At 40.7% G+C, this 15832-nt stretch overlaps 1 protein-coding gene and 1 pseudogene across 1 annotated transcript in view; both read left to right on the forward strand.

The window, feature by feature from the left end:
- The window catches only part of GABRG3 (gamma-aminobutyric acid type A receptor subunit gamma3), a 659970-nt gene that overhangs the window by 54584 nt on the left and 589554 nt on the right, over positions 1–15832 (forward strand). The gene's annotated exons all lie outside the window — the stretch shown is intronic.
- LOC129510568 (glyceraldehyde-3-phosphate dehydrogenase-like) lies at positions 11320–12318 on the forward strand (annotated as a pseudogene).

The following is a 15832-nucleotide window of genomic DNA, read 5'->3' on the forward strand; positions in this document are numbered from 1 at the left end:
TGGAGAGGCAGTGTGAACCTATTTGTGGGCTAAAAGTATAGTCAAGATGGATTGCCTCAGCCCAGGAGAGAATACTTAATTGTACAGTTTATCTTTATTTGGATCTAATAGGTTTCAATCAGAGGTCATCTTGCTAAATGCTTTGAACCTGAATAAGAATTTAATTTGTGAAATAACTGAATTACAGGAAATTAGAGAATCAGGTGAATGGGGGCCCAAGCAAATGAATTGAGGACAGCTCATTTATATTTAGTAAAGTGATACTACAAACAGGGTCATTACCCTAGGGTGGGCTCCATCTTAGGGGGGTTCTACACAGCCTGAGAAGAGGCACTAGCAAAGGACCTGAGATGACCACCAAAGGGTTGCATCCCTGCTGCCCCTGGAAGTAGAATGTATGCCTCTCAGGTGGTCATGACTCTGCTGAGGGTCCACTCAGCCTCTCTCTCCCTTCCTGACAGTGGTCATTGACATGGATTCATAGTCAGCTCATCCCTGATCCAGAGCCTTTGGACTTAGACCAGGTGGATGTCAGAATCTCCAGGGAAACCTCATAAACTCTAAGTCCCAAACCCCTTTGTGAGCAGATGCCTAAACAGGAATTTGTGTAGAAAGGTCACAGGGAGTTAGCCTGGACCAGCAGTGGAGTCTTCTGGGAATGTGCCCTGGAGAGCAGAGAAATTACAGGCTCATGAGACTACAGGTGATTGTGGCCTCTCTCACAGGCAGGGCTGCCAGAGTCCACTTGTTTTTGTTCCTTCTCCCAGTCCCATGGTTGTAAACATGAGAATTTTAGTTCTTTGAGAAAAAGATGGAGGTTTAAGTTTCCCAAAACTGCCATTCATGCTGATATAAAATCATGAAACCATTACATAAATTGGCACCCTGGCATTGTAATTCTCCTTTAAAAAGAAAGATGTTTTCTCCTTAAATGACTACCTGTCACCTTGAATTTTAATCTTTCCCCAGAGATGTGAGGTGTTAATTACTGTCACCGCTATGTGACTTGTGTGCTGTCCAGGTAGTAGCACCAGTAGTCTCAGACTCCTCCAGCCAGGCGAATCTCAAGCCTGGGATTAGCCCAGAGCACTTGGCTCCTCCGATATCTCCCTTGGCCCTCTGTCATCCTGAAACCTGACACATCTCACCTCAGGGCATGGTCCTTCTAACTCTCTGTCTCACACCTGTACAAGGTTTATATCTCACCTCCTGAAGATCTTGATAAAATGGTCCATTTCCCCCAACTGTCTCCTCTATTTCACTTCATGACTCTTGGGATTCTTCAGGTATAGTGAGTTCCCGACATTCCTCAATGAGCCTTAAAGCCCCTGCACCTCCTGTCACCATAAACCAGGTTCTGTACACCTTTGTGGGGGCACACAACCTGTTGGAGGAAGTCTGTATTCAGACACTAGAGAAAGAATGTAGAAATCAGAGAGTGGGAAGTCAGAGACCTATGAGAAATGCCGAGCTGCCTTTAGAGGGGAGAGAGTTCCTTATGCAGGCCCATGGTGCCCTGAATGGGCTTAATGTTCTCATGTCACTATCTTCACATTTTTTTACATTTTTGACCAAGCAGCCCTGCATTTTTATTTTGCAGTGGGCCCCACAAATTATAGAGGCAGCTCATCTTCCAGTGAATCTGTACCTTCAAGTAGTAGGTTTTTTCACTTGATAAGGTTACACAGCCCATCATCTCACAAATTAGAGCATCACCTGTGCAAACTATTAGGCAGCCATACAATTTCAAAATCTTTTAGAAAGACCTGCTAGCTAATGCTATTCACACTGTTCATACTAGTGTCTTCCAATTTTTAATCTTACAGTTTCTAATTTGCAGCTCATTTCCTTCCCAGGAGCCTTACCAATCACTCACCTGAGTTCAGGGCCTATTATAATAGTTTGGAGCCACACATGTGGTTGAGTGGGATACTGCACAGTGCACTGCAGAGGTGCTGAGATGAGAGCATTTGCCAGTCATGGAGTAAGATGAATCAGGGCTGACATTCTAACTCCAGTGTTTGAATATTATACTGCTTATTTCCATGCTTGAAAAGTGGACACAATAAAACATCTATCAAATGAATTTATAATTATACCAGATATCACATGTTTATTGACTAGTAATTACTCCCTCTAAGAAAAGTAAGTAAAAAGAATGAGTGAAATGTGCAAATTGCTAGAACTCAGGAGAGTTGAATGTGTGGGAGCTTTCTTTCATTAGGAGGATGGAGGGAAGGGGAGGAGGCAAGGAGTCTAGGAGTGACCACATCCAGGACTTATGTGCCCTCCCTGAGCTTCGATTTTACATTTATTAAACTGTGTTATAGATGGGTCGATTGTTAGTTAATGAGATAATTATGCTAAGTACTTGCAATGCTCTCTGATATATATATTAAATAAGACCTATTACAAGTGAGTTACTCTCTCTTGTTTAGAGATGGGCCTTTCAAAAGCAGAGATAAAGCAAGAGTCTTTTGGTAGAGGAAGATGGTTTAAATGTAATTTGTGGTATATCTGTTCATTCTAATACCTGTGTACATTGCAGATTTTTAAGTGAGATTTAGTCTCTATAATAGGCATGAACTCAAATAGCACCCATTTGTGCTTGGATAACACACCAACGACATTAGCTTTAGAAAAAAAACTACACTATTTTATTTCTGTATTAAAGAGTGAATTTGTATTGGACTGCTTCCTTTTCCTTATGCTGTTGCATGAGAAGCTCTGTCTCTTAGCCCCTTAGATCAGCAGCATTGGCTTCACATGATGGTCCACTTCGTCCCCTGGAGCAGGAGTAGGTTCAGCCATAACATAAGCTCCAAGAGCCCCAGCCAACATTAGCAGGCTCCCCACATCTGAGCAATGATGGCACACTGCTTCCTCCATCCGTCCCCTTGGAGGGGATGCATCATTCCATTCTTCTGCCATTCTTAGGATAAAGCACATGCTTTAGGAGGATTATGGATTTTACTAACAGTAAAATCGTTACTAGCCTACAAGAGCAAGATTTCCTCAGATAAGTAAATAAAGTAATGTAGATGCTGCTGAGTTGAAACTTGAAGATTCAGATTTCCTCGTCTTATTTTTGTACTTAATGTCTTTTATTTCTAAACTGATGACAGTACATAATTTTTACAAGGTTTCGTATTTAATTGTAATATTTTATAAACTATTCATTTTAACAAATTATAAACTAATAATTTATAATTACAGTGAAATTGTGATCTACCATAGTAATAAAATATTACTACTGGTTAATATATTATGCATTATAATATTGCTGATAGTTGTACATAAGTAGTTTGCTTGCAGTATGATATTTAATATAGTGATTCTACTCTTTTCAAGTTTGGAGATTTCTTAATTCATATGAGAAAGTTAAGACATTTGTCTACTATGTAGGATGAAAGACAAATGATTTTGCTGACAGAAGGGAAAGGTATGAAAATGTTATGTCTGATAGGAATGAAGTTTTATTCCCTTTCTCCCCAACTAAGAAAACTCCTGAGATGGACCACCCTTGCTCTCTTTCTCCTGGGGCACTGGGTTACTTTGATCATGTCATCTCTGGCTATCTTGAGAGTAAGTTTCTCACTTCTTTGCCTCCACCAGAGAGATTATGAGGAAGAACTCAGCCTTCTGGCTCTGGAGCCTCCGAATGTGGTACTTGAGGAAGGGGCAAACTCACCATTTTGTGGTCCAACTTTGAGGGATTAAAGCATGGTTAATCATAGAAAATCCCAAGTGTGTGACACATCATTTCTCTGGTAACTCCTTAATAAATCATGTCAGTGCCCCCAATGTCTCCATAAAGTAGACCACATCCTTTTTGCTGCCTCCAGAAGAGAAGAAATCTAATATCCACAAATGAATAGGAGAAAAGATTTAGCAAACAGATTAACCAATAATTGAAAAGATTCAACATACAGTTTTGTTATAGTTTTTAAAGTCTAAATAAAATGGACAATTTGCAGGAAAGATAAACTGTAAAATCTAGACCCAAGAGGTAAACAAATAACATTAGGAAAAATTGTAAAGGTTGTCATAGAATTTCCTCCAAATAAGTTATCAGAGCCAAATTCATGTTTTTTAGATTTTCTCAGAATCAGTACTCTCAGAACTTGACTGGATATTACAAGGAGTGTAGGAACGCATCCTCCTTGTAATAGAATGTTTATTTTGTGGTGACTTTCCTGTGACTGTTCTGATCTTAATTCAGAAAGCTAGTGAGGACAATAAAGTGCTGCACATATGTAGTATATAATAATGCATATAGATCAGTCTCAACACAAAAGGCAAAGCTTGCAAGGAAAACTGTATTACACTGAAAGACCTGCAGCTCCCAGGACTTCCTGACAGGTTGTAAGGTGGTTCTGCATCAAGGGAGGAGGTGCAGCTGTGCAAATGTAGCAGCTGTGACAGGAAAAAGGAAACACTTGTAATCATTGAGATTGACTACAAAAACCCAAGAGATAAATACTGTTCCCTTTCTGTGGTGACCCTGGGACAGACCCCTTGTGGAATGATTAAAGCGAGAGTGTCAGATCTGTGTCTAAAGCTGGGCAAAATTTGGTAAATTACAGCCGATGGGCCAGATGGGGTCAAGATGTGTTTTTTTCTTTTTCTTTTTCTCTTCCTTCTCTTCGTTGTCTTTCTTCTTTCTTCTTCTAAGCTTAGAAAAGTCTTTACATTTTTAAAGGATTATAAACAAACAAACAACATAGCAGTAGCAATATCAACAAAGCCCCCCAAACAAAAGAAGAATGTGTGATAGATTCTGTGTGTGCAAGCCTGAAATTTTTGATCTCTGAACCATTACAGAAAAGAGTTTTATGACGCCCGCTTTAGACACATCCTTACCTTTCTGCCTTCATAATATAGCAGGTTTTTGGGATGTTAAGATCAATAAATACAAAAAGTAACAAGTAACGTGAACTAATAGGTGAATAATTTGGGGAAATTAGTTCTAAAATTGTTACTTGCTAATGATATGATTATATGTTTAGGAAACCTAAAGGAGACAATGGAAAAGTTAGATTATAGAAACTATTAAAGATTTGAGAACAAAGATAAAAGCATTCTCAAAAGTCAGTAAGGAAAAATAAACAACCATCACATCAGAAGTACTGGGAAAAATTTTTTTTTCATTTGCAAAAGAAGAATCACTAATAGAAAATACAGGTACAAAATAATTATTAAACCAGTAATCAAAGGAAGGGACATTAAACAAATGTGTATTGCCTCTCTTTTCTGGGTCAAGCATTGTTTCAGGTGCTGAAATAAAAATTAAGACCAAGATTCACTCTGGGAATTAGTCACGATGTTCTCAAAGGTAATAACAGAGTCCTATAAAGGACCATGGAAAGAGGCGAAATATGTCATCTGGTGTTGGCAAGAGAATAATGCTGCAGTTTGTGGGAAGCAGCTTTGAGAAGCCCCTACCTGAAGTACATCATGTCACATATACTCAGACGTTATGCGTGGGCCAAGTGGAAACCCCTAAGCCCCACCAAGAGGAGTCCACTGCAAACAGAAAACAAATAGATATGGAAGATGGGAGAGGTGGGCAAATAAGTTTTCATTATATTCATAATATTTTTTCTGCAATGAATGAAACTCTATTAAACAGTGGATTTTCAAGAATGGCACTGACATATTATCCTGGATTTCTTTATGGACTCCTCCTAAGACCCAAAATTTTGATCAGGAAAGAGCAGTATATCACCCAGTTCCTGTTTGCACAAGTGCTTGAACTTTCCTCAAAGAAACATGTTGTAAGAACGTAGACCATTTCTCCCACTTTTCAGACTGTACTATTCCTTGCTTAAAGCGTTGAAGATATGAAGGCAAAGTCTAGAGTAGACAGTACTCTTCTATATCCATTGTCCAGATGGAAAAATAAAACCCTCCAGCAAGAGTCTGGCTGCTTTGAGGCATTTGGTATTTGGTTCCACTTATTTATTTGTTTGTTTATTTATTTAGTCATCAGATTTTACACTGGTGTTCTTTGTAAGGACAATTCTTCCATCTTACCTGGAAGCACATGGACATGAGCTGGTCTGTGAGAAAACTTAAGCTTTCTATACCCTGTAGTCATTGAGAACTTCAATAAAGATGTTTTCTAGTTGGGTCCTTTGCACAAAACTAGTTAGGACAAGTGATCAGACAGAGTTTTTAGGGGACTAAACAATTTCTATTCTTGTAGTTCTAGTAGAGAATGTTTTTTGAATCTAATTAACAAGAGGGCTTCAACACCTATTGTTATTTAGGCTTTTGGTTTCTAGAAGAAAATGGCAAATAAATAACTAGAATGTCTCAGAGCTATTAAAACAAAATAATTCCAGAGGATGTGTCATGGAATCATTTGAGTTTTGCTCAGCTATCTGTGCCTTATACATCTATAAGGCTGTACAGTCCTGAAGGATGCATCTATACCATATGAAAGATTGGGCAGCACAGGGCACTGGTGATGGAGAAAGTGAGTCTTTCTCTCCAGGTTATCCTTAGTGCTCCCTTTGGGCATCGCCTACATGCTAGTCCTATGTAAAAAATGTGGTGTGGTTTTAAAGGAATTTTAGCATGTACTAATTCTCTGGAAACTTACAATACAAAAAAAAAAAAGAAACTTACAATACTGGTGGGTAGGTGTAAGACAATATAGTTTAAGATATTTGCCATGTAAGCCAAACACAGGAAAGCCAGGTTTACTTGCCTAAAAGAAGTCCTAGAGATAAAGAAAAAAAAGTTTCCACATATGTCCAGAATGAAACTTACTACATCCAGCTTCCACTGTAGTGGCAGGAGGCCTCGCTCCGTCCCGTGCAGTCAGCTTTGTTGCATGACAGGAGAGCTCAAATATGAAGCTATTTATTCACTAACATTCACAGTGAATCTTAGGGATAGTCCTCCAAGTTGAAGAAGCATGCAGATTCTTTTTTTTTTTTTAAGATTTTATGTATTTATTCATGAGAGACAGACAGAGAGAGAGAGAGAGAGAGAGGCAGAGACACAGGCAGAGGGAGAAGCGGGCTCCCTGCAAGGAGCCCAAAGTGAGACTTGATCCCAGACCCCAGGACCACACCCTGAGCCGAAGGCAGATGCTTAACTGCTGAGCCACCCAGACATGACAAGGCCATGGACTTTTACTGAAGAGTGTGCTAATCTGTTCCATCTCCAAAAGCAGCTTTGATCTTAAAGTTTTATCTTAATGAATTCCCTTGATGACTCACAATGACAAGATATCTGATCACACAGCTCTTCAATATGCCAGAAGAGAGCAAGAGAGATGCTGGTTCCTGCTAGGAAGTCTATGTATCCAAGTTTACCCTGCATCTGAGAATGAAGCAGAGGGTTGGTAAGAGCCCATAAACCAGCTCTCTCCACAGAACTATCCTCTGTTCAGTGGGATTAGAGATAACAGAATCTGACTAAATAACTATGGATAAGGGTAAAGATTTTTATCTATGCTTTTTCTTTTAAGCTTTAGATGTTCCTTTAGGGTGAAAAAACTCAGCAGAGGTCTGAATCACTTGATTTCTCAATTTGACCAAGTTCTGAGAAATCTTTTGAACAGGAAATAACCTATGCTAAGCTCTCCCAGAAGTCACAGCATGTCTGAATTTGGGAAATGAAGTTATGAATCCCAAATTTCTGGCTACACATCCATTTATGGTCAATTGTTTTGATCTGTTGCTATCTTTCAAAGTATCTTTTTTAAAAATCAAATTGCTATAATGGAAACTAAGAACCACCATCTCATACTAATCAGAGTAACTGTAGAGATGTAGTCTGATTGTATCCGTGTAGTTATGAAGGCTAATTTAGTCTATTAGATTCCAGTATGTTCATTCACTTATTCTAAAGTGATAAGTGATTGGCACGAAGTCTGTAACTATCCATTTTTTATAAAATAAAATTGCTTCTTAACTGCTTTTGTACTGCTACAGTATGTATCCCCTCCTCCCCAGATAGAATTGACACCCAGCATTGTGTAAGTTTAAGGTGTACCACCATAGCTGCCACCTCCATCCTATCACATAGTTACAATTTAATGCATTTTTGAAAGGCTCTTAAGCTAAATGCAACCATTGTTACCAGTAAAATCATTTGGGAAGCCTACACACAAAACAAATTTGGATCCCATGGCCACTATTAAAATAAATGTAGACCTTGATTTGTTGGTTAGGGAGCATTAAGCTGCTGTATCAAGAGACTCCAAGGTTTTTTGGGATCCCTGGGTGGCTCAGCAGTTTAGTGCCTGCTTTTGGCCCAGGGCATGATCCTAGAGTCCTGGGATAGAGTCCCACATGGGGCTCCCTGCATGGAGCCTGATTCTCCCTCTGCCTATGTCTCTGCCTCTCTCTCTTTCTCTCTCTCTCTCTTTCTCTTCGTGTGTATCCCTCATGAATAAATAAATAAAATCTTTAAAAAAAATGTTAGAAAGAGAGAGAGACTCCAAGTAATTCAGTGATCTGAAGAGAATAGGAATGTCTCATGTAGGAATGTGGAGGTGAACATTTCAGGCTGGTAGACTTCTCTGACTCCTCCAGTATTCCAGGAAGCAGGCTGGTAATGCACTCTCCTTGTCATTTTCAGCATATGACTGCAGAGCTACTTCTGTTTGACCACATTCCTCTTTGGGAGAGATAAGAACACTGGGAGTGGATTTTGATGGGCAAATAGCAGTCTTCACCACTACATTAATCTCCACAAGTTACATGAATAGTATGTTGGCCTGTGAATTCTAAATTACTATTGATAACTGAGATAACTTCAACTTTTATTCCAATTTGAAAATATGGTTCAATAAATATGGAATGAGGGTGTATTTCCAAATCAAATCTTTATCACTATTTTGTAACAATTTCTAAACCCAGATTCTCAGTAGTGTTTCTTTTGCTGTCTTCACTCATGGTAACATTGTCCCCACCGTGTAGTGACAATGCATAGGGGAGACTTACCTGGCAGGACTGAGTCCCTTTCATTTCCTCCTTGTCAACAAGCACCACAGTTGTTAGAGATAGAAAGCTGTGTTGATACGAACATGTCTGATTATTTTCAGACCATCTGGATCTGTTTTAAAAAGCGATATTAACAAGGCATATGGCAAATAAACCCTACATCCTCTTTGGCTCTACTGAAGCTATGGATTTATTCTCATGACCAGTCCCAAAGAGAAGGCTAAAATTTCATCTACCATCAACCAATACAACTGCATTTCTCTTACCTAGTCGAGAAACCTCAAGAAGTTTGGCAAACACCCTTTTTCATTTCCAGCCTAGATGTTCAAGAGAGAAGACCTGTATTCCAAGACAGTAGTCTTGGGACAGTGTGAAGGTAAATTATGCAAAGCAAAAGGATTTGCAACCATGTTCAAATATTTTGCCTTGCTGATGATAATGCCCTAGTCTCTGTAAAGAAACGCAGTTAGATTACTAAACCACCAGGTGGCACCACAGAGAGTGTAAATTTCTGCACCGGTCCCCAGGGTGTGCAAAGGTTTGCTCTTTGGTTAAGTATCTGTTATTTCTCACATCAAAATTTTGTAATTCTTCTGTGCAGTCAAAGCTTATTGGAGAAAAAACAACGTTCCCCTTCTAGTTTATTTACTTAAATTATCTATGAACAGATAGTGTTTTATTAATTATAATATTTTATCAATGCTCTAAAATTAAATGCTAGAATATTGACAAAGCATTTACAATTCATCATGGTTGTAAACCAAGAGATGAACAGTGGAAACTACATACTTTTAAAATGTGCACTTTAAGGGTGCTAGAGTGGTTCAGTCAGTTAAGTGTCTGCCATCGGCTTAGGTCATGATCTCCAGATCCGGGGATTGAGCCCCGAGTGGGGCTGAGCAGGGAGCCTACTTCTTTCTTCTCTCTCTCTCTCTCTCTCTCTCTCTCTCTCTCTCTCTCTCTCTCCTTCTGCCCCTCCTTCCTCCTCATTCTCTCTCTCTCAAATAAATAAAATCCTTAAAAAATAAATAAAATGTGTACTTCGGTTTACATACATGAAGGAGAATTTAAAATCCAGGTGGTTTTTTGAAATATCCACTATTGAACCACTGTGGTCATGAACTTTCATAAGAGGAGGACTTAAGACTCTTGGAATCTTTCAAACATAAACCCTCTTTTGTTTGTCTTCAGAAGGGGAGGCAGGGTGGTTACTTTTTTGAATCCACTCCTTGGTCTGTGAGGGCACTTTCTTACTGGCTGATCAGGCCCCTGGGCAGGGCTAACCCTCTACTTTGCAGGTTCTACAAAGTCAAGGCGTGTTGCTCAGGGAACTGTACTGCTGGCAAACAGCTGGCAGCTCCACAGGCACTTTGAACTAACGACTGTGTCAGCCGCATGTTGCAAAAACTGTTCCTGCCCAGAAGGACTCCACTCAGCTTCCAAAGGTCCCTGAGATTTCTAGAAAGTCATCAGATCCCATGCGTTAACATGTGAAGCAATTCAATGAACCCTGTGGGATTACTGTATTGTTAGATGGAGGGAGGGTGATACAGAGATCATTCCTGGTAAGTGCCTGCCCAGGAGGAGCAATAAGGGATGCTGGCACAGGAGCCCGGGCTAAGTAAAATCACAGGTACTGGCTGTAGGGACAGAGTAACCTTTTTCTCCTGCCAGCTCCAGTCTGCCAGACTCAATGATTCCTTTGTGTGCTTGAAAATGGATGAATCTCATAGCCCCAATGCTCCCTTCTCTCTGTAAAAGGACTGACACTCTAGAACTGTTATTTTTTTTAATATATATTTCTCTTTTCAGCTCTTCTGACTTCTAGCAGTTCTAACTATAATTCCATTGTTTCTCCTGTGGGTACTAATAGGACTTTGAGTTTCTAGGGAAGTCATCAAATGCCATTAAATATTTTGTAGTGTAACTAATGAGGCAATGGGCAATGCCTCAGTATGATTCAAATGATTGAAGCCATACATAAAACATTTCAAGTTTAGTAGATAAAGAGGTCACAATACCAAATTGGAATCTAGTAGGGATGAGGGAACTTGTTCTTGCTCTCTCATGTTTAGTATTTTCTTCTCCCATAGAGGCAAATAATACATGGACAAGTGCTGGCAGGAAATGAAGTGCTACTTTATGGAGATATTATTGTGTATTTTTACTGATGATGGGAGCTTTAACCAGACATACATTCTTATGTTGTTGATGCAATGAACTCCGTAGTTTCGTTGGTCCCTCAAGGAAGCCCTAAAGATCATCATAAGAAACACCACACCGGGCTCTCTGCTCCTCCCCATTCAATAGACAGCTGCATCTTCTGGTTCAGTGCCAGCCGCGTCCCCAAGACATGATGGTAAAGGTTGGAATGAACGGGTTTGGCCGTATTGGGCGCTGGTCACCAGGGCTGCTTTTAACTCTGGCAAAGTGGATATTGTCGCCATCAGTGACCCCTTCATTGATCTCAACTACATGGTGTACGTGTTCCAGTATGATTCTACCCACGGCAAATTCCACGGCATGGTCAAGACTGAGAACAGGAAACTTGTCATCAACGGGAAGTCCATCTCCATCTTCCAGGAGCAAGATCCCGCCAACATCAAATGGGGTGATGCTGGTGCTGAGTATGTTGTGGAGTCCACTGGGGTCTTCACCACAATGGGGAAGGCTGGGGCTCACTTGAAGGGTGGGGCCAAGAGGGTCATCATCTCTGCTCCTTCTGCCGAAGCCCCCATGTTTGTGATGGGCATGAATCATGAGAAGTATGACAACTCCCTCAAGATTGTCAGCTATGCCTCCTGCACCACCAACTGCTTGGGTACTATAGCCAAAGTCATCCATGATCACTTTGGCATTGTGGAGGGCCACATGACCACAGTCCATGCCATCACTGCCACCCAGAAGACCATGGATGGCCCCTCTGGAAAGCTGGCATGATGGCCGAAGGGCTGCCCAGAACATCATCCGTGCTTCCACTGGCACCGCTAAGGCTGTGGGCAAGGTCATCCCTGAGCTGAACGGGAAGCTCACTGGCATGGCCTTCCATGTCCCCACCCCCAACGTGTCAGTTGTGGATCTGACCTGCCGCCTGGAGAAAGCTGCCAAATATGACAACATCAAGAAGGTAGTGAAGCAGGCATCGAAGGGCCCCCTCAAGGGCACCCTGGGCTACACTGAGGACCAGGTTGTCTCCTGTGACTTCAACAGTGACACCCACTCTTCCACCTTCAACGCTGAGGCTGGCATTGCCCTCAATGACCACTTCCTCAAGCTCATTTCCTGGTATGACAATGAATTCGTCTATAGCAACTGGGTGGTGGACCTCATGGTCCACATGGCCTCCAAGGAATAAGAGCCTCCTGGACCACCAGCCCCAGCAAGAACAAGAGTAAGAGAGAGACCCTCAGCTTCTGGGGAGTCCCTGCCCCAACTTAATCCCCCAACACATGGAGAATCTCCTGACCTCCAATTTACATCCTAGACCCTGAGGAAGGGGAGGGGCTTGGGGAGCGCTACCTTGTCATGTACCATCAATAAAGTATATTGTACCCCCCCTCCCCCAGAAAAAATAAATAAAGAAAGAAACACCACACCGTTTGGTCTCATGCCCTATACTGCACTGGCTGGATTCTGAACTCAGGCCATCTAAGTAATTAGGGTTTTTAATAAGTCTATGATAACAAAACAATGTTTCATTGAATTAACTAGTTGCTTTTTGTTGTTAAAGTTAAGCATCATATTTTACCATTGAATTCAGAAGCAAACTATTGGGCTGCATAAAAACACTTTAGATTACAATCACAACTCTTCCAGGCTTAATCCTCTGCTTATTAGTCATGTTCTTATACATGTGTCAGATGCAGCCAAAGATTTGTGATCAGTCCAGTTTCAAAGAAAATGCTCAGATTGATTTATGGAACCAAGCTCCCTATCTTTTATCTTCATGCCTCCCCCCGAAGAAGAAGAAGAAGAAGAAGAAGAAGAAGAAGAAGAAGAAGAAAAGAGGAAAGAATAAAAGAAAGAAGAAAGAAGGAAGAAGGAAGAAGAAGAAGAAGAAAAGAAAAGAAAAAGAATAGAAAAGAGAAAAAGGAAAAAGATGACTGAAACTCCAGCTCTGACCCCAGATTCATCAATAACCTCAACTAAATTGCTTTCCAGCCAGAAGCCTGGTTTTAAAAGGTAACTCAGACCTGGTGGAAGCAGGAAGTAGAAAATTTCCCTGATGGGATCCCCTGCCTTCTGCTTTAGCATCTTTCATAGGAGATGCTTCCATGTTTGAACAATTTGAATTAATAAAACAATCCTCTCACGATGCTACAATCTACCAGTTTTACTTCTATGTACTAGTCCTGATTTTGCTGCCTGGAGTCTCACTGAAGAATTCCTCCTGATTATCCATAGGCTGCCTTTTAAACATATGAAGACACCCAGCATATTCTTTGTTCCTGTGACGCACGTCAGCTTCCCTAGACTGTGGTGGGGCTTTGGACCTGAGCACACCACTGCCTTGTCTGGATATTCATGAGCTTGTCTCAGGCTCTGACTTCAGGTTAAGCTTCTCCCCATAGATAAAGCTGATGAGCACAGAGTCACTAGAGAAGAAAAAGAGCTTAGTGCATAGACAGTTTTGTGTGTGTATTCATGTGGGTGCCGGTGATCTCACACATCCACTTTTAAAAGCCTGGGAATACTTCAGTTCTTAGCTTGAAAGCAGGAATAGATATTTTCACTAGACTTGGTGAAGAGTTCAGTCAGATATTTTGTACTCATCTGTTGGCCCCATGAGGACCACGTAGGTTGTTAATATTTACTAGTTTATGCTCAGTTAATGTTTACTGAAATGAGGAGGACTTCTTAAAAAAAATAAAAGTAAACCCTAAAAGAGAAATTTAACAAATTGGGTTCCTTGGAGATTATTATTTTATTTGTAAAATAAGTGGGTTTAACTAAAATATATCTGACACCCCTTTCACTTCTTATATTTGCTGGTGATTTGCAAATAAAAGGAATTCATATATTATAGTTCAGTCTCATGAGAAGTCATATTTTGCACTTCAGAAATGCAAATGGCAGGTGGCTCATTACACTTTTTTCCTCCCAATGAGGGACAAGATCACAAAGGCAAAGTTGGAACCATGGCAAAAGTGGAAACTTAAAAAAAAAGTTTTGTATTTAAATATTGTCAGCGTTTATGAAACAGCAATAACAACATATTAATGTCTTCAGGTATATTTTTTTTCAGATGGGAAATGCGTATATATCAGGTGGCTTTGGGAAGCAATGTTTCAGAAACCAATTGGTGGGGGTGCATCACAGAATTGCCTTTTTTTTATGAGCGAGGAGTCGACCAATGGACATGTCCCACACCTGACCTCAGGAACTTCAGGCTCTCTGGAATGTGGGGTAATGTGCTGGTGGGGACTGGCTGCCCTACCTGTTCACTTTCTCTGTATCCATTCTCATTTCCATCTTTTCCCCTCCTTTGGGCATAATTTCAGGGTTGATATGAAACCAACAAATTCTAGCCCTCACTGCTGTCTAGGGACAAAAAGTCATTCTTACACATAAGAGCACCTGTTTGTCCCTAATCAGAGAAATAACCAACCAAGTTACTGTCTGGGTTTCAGGAGAGAAAAATGGAAAGGTTCAGGCCCATGGAGTGGGTGGAGGGATGAAATATAGAGGAGGCAAGTGGCTTCTAAACAGGTGGTCAAAGGTGATCAAAATGCCTAATGTTCACTAGGGTGAGTTGCAGGAAGAAGGTGGCTGTTACTAGTTTCACTATAGTTATAAAAGTGAAAATGTTTACAGATGAAGTAGGTCTTGACTTGGCCATCAGTTTTGAGGGGCTCAGCCAGGCACTGTAGTTACACATGTTGGATTCCCTGGACTCTTTAAAGCTGGTAAATCGACACAGCATTCCTTATCCTTACCCTTAATCCATGAATCCCACTGTATGCAGGTGCTCCAGTCCCACTGCTTCTTAGAGGAAAGGAACATTTCATCTTCTAGCTTTTTTCCTGTCTTGGTGGGGCAGTCTAGGTGACCAGTTGGCCCACAGCTAAGTGAAGGCTCAAGTCAGCAGTGTCCTTTGGCCCCACTGTTTCAGAAAGCACGCTGAATAATAGAGAACATTACTGCCTAGCTCTTTTGACTATCCTCAGTTCACCCTTCTTTACCTTCGCTAGGGGTTTAAAGCACTTAAAGAAGGAGTGGAGCATGTGGCTAACAAGAAACTTCATTTTGGCTCTTCTTATCATGGCAAAATGTTCAAGGGCAATTGCCTTTGCATACCACCTTGGTATATTTGCAGCATTATCTAATTTTCTAACCATAAGTGACTAGTTATTGATGGTGCATTAAAAATCATCCCACTTTCTCTTTATTTCATTCATAAAAGTTTATCCTTTTTAAAATCAATGTAAAGTCAAGACACTAAATTTACTTTATTTTTTTATAAATTTATTTTTTATTGGTGTTCAATTTGCCAACATATAGAATAACACCCAGTGTTCATCCCGTCAAGTGCCCCCTCAGTGCCCGTCACCCATTCACCCCCACCCCCCGCCCTCCTCCCCTTCCACCACCCCTAGTTCGTTTCCCAGAGTTAGGAGTCCTTCATGTTCTGTCTCCCTTTCTGATATTTCCCACTTATTTTTTTCCTTTCCCCTTTATTCCCTTTCACTATTTTTTATATTCCCCAAATGAATGAGACCATATAATGTTTGTCCTTCTCCGATTGACTTACTTTACTCAGCATAATACCCTCCAGTTCCATCCAGGTCGAAGCAAATGGTGGGTATTTGCCGTTTCTAATGGCTGAGTAACATTCCACTGTATACATAAACCACATCTTCTTTATCCAT

This window comes from Nyctereutes procyonoides, unplaced genomic scaffold (assembly GCF_905146905.1).
Source record: "Nyctereutes procyonoides isolate TBG_1078 unplaced genomic scaffold, NYPRO_anot_genome, whole genome shotgun sequence".
Classification (NCBI taxonomy): Eukaryota; Metazoa; Chordata; class Mammalia; order Carnivora; family Canidae; genus Nyctereutes; species Nyctereutes procyonoides.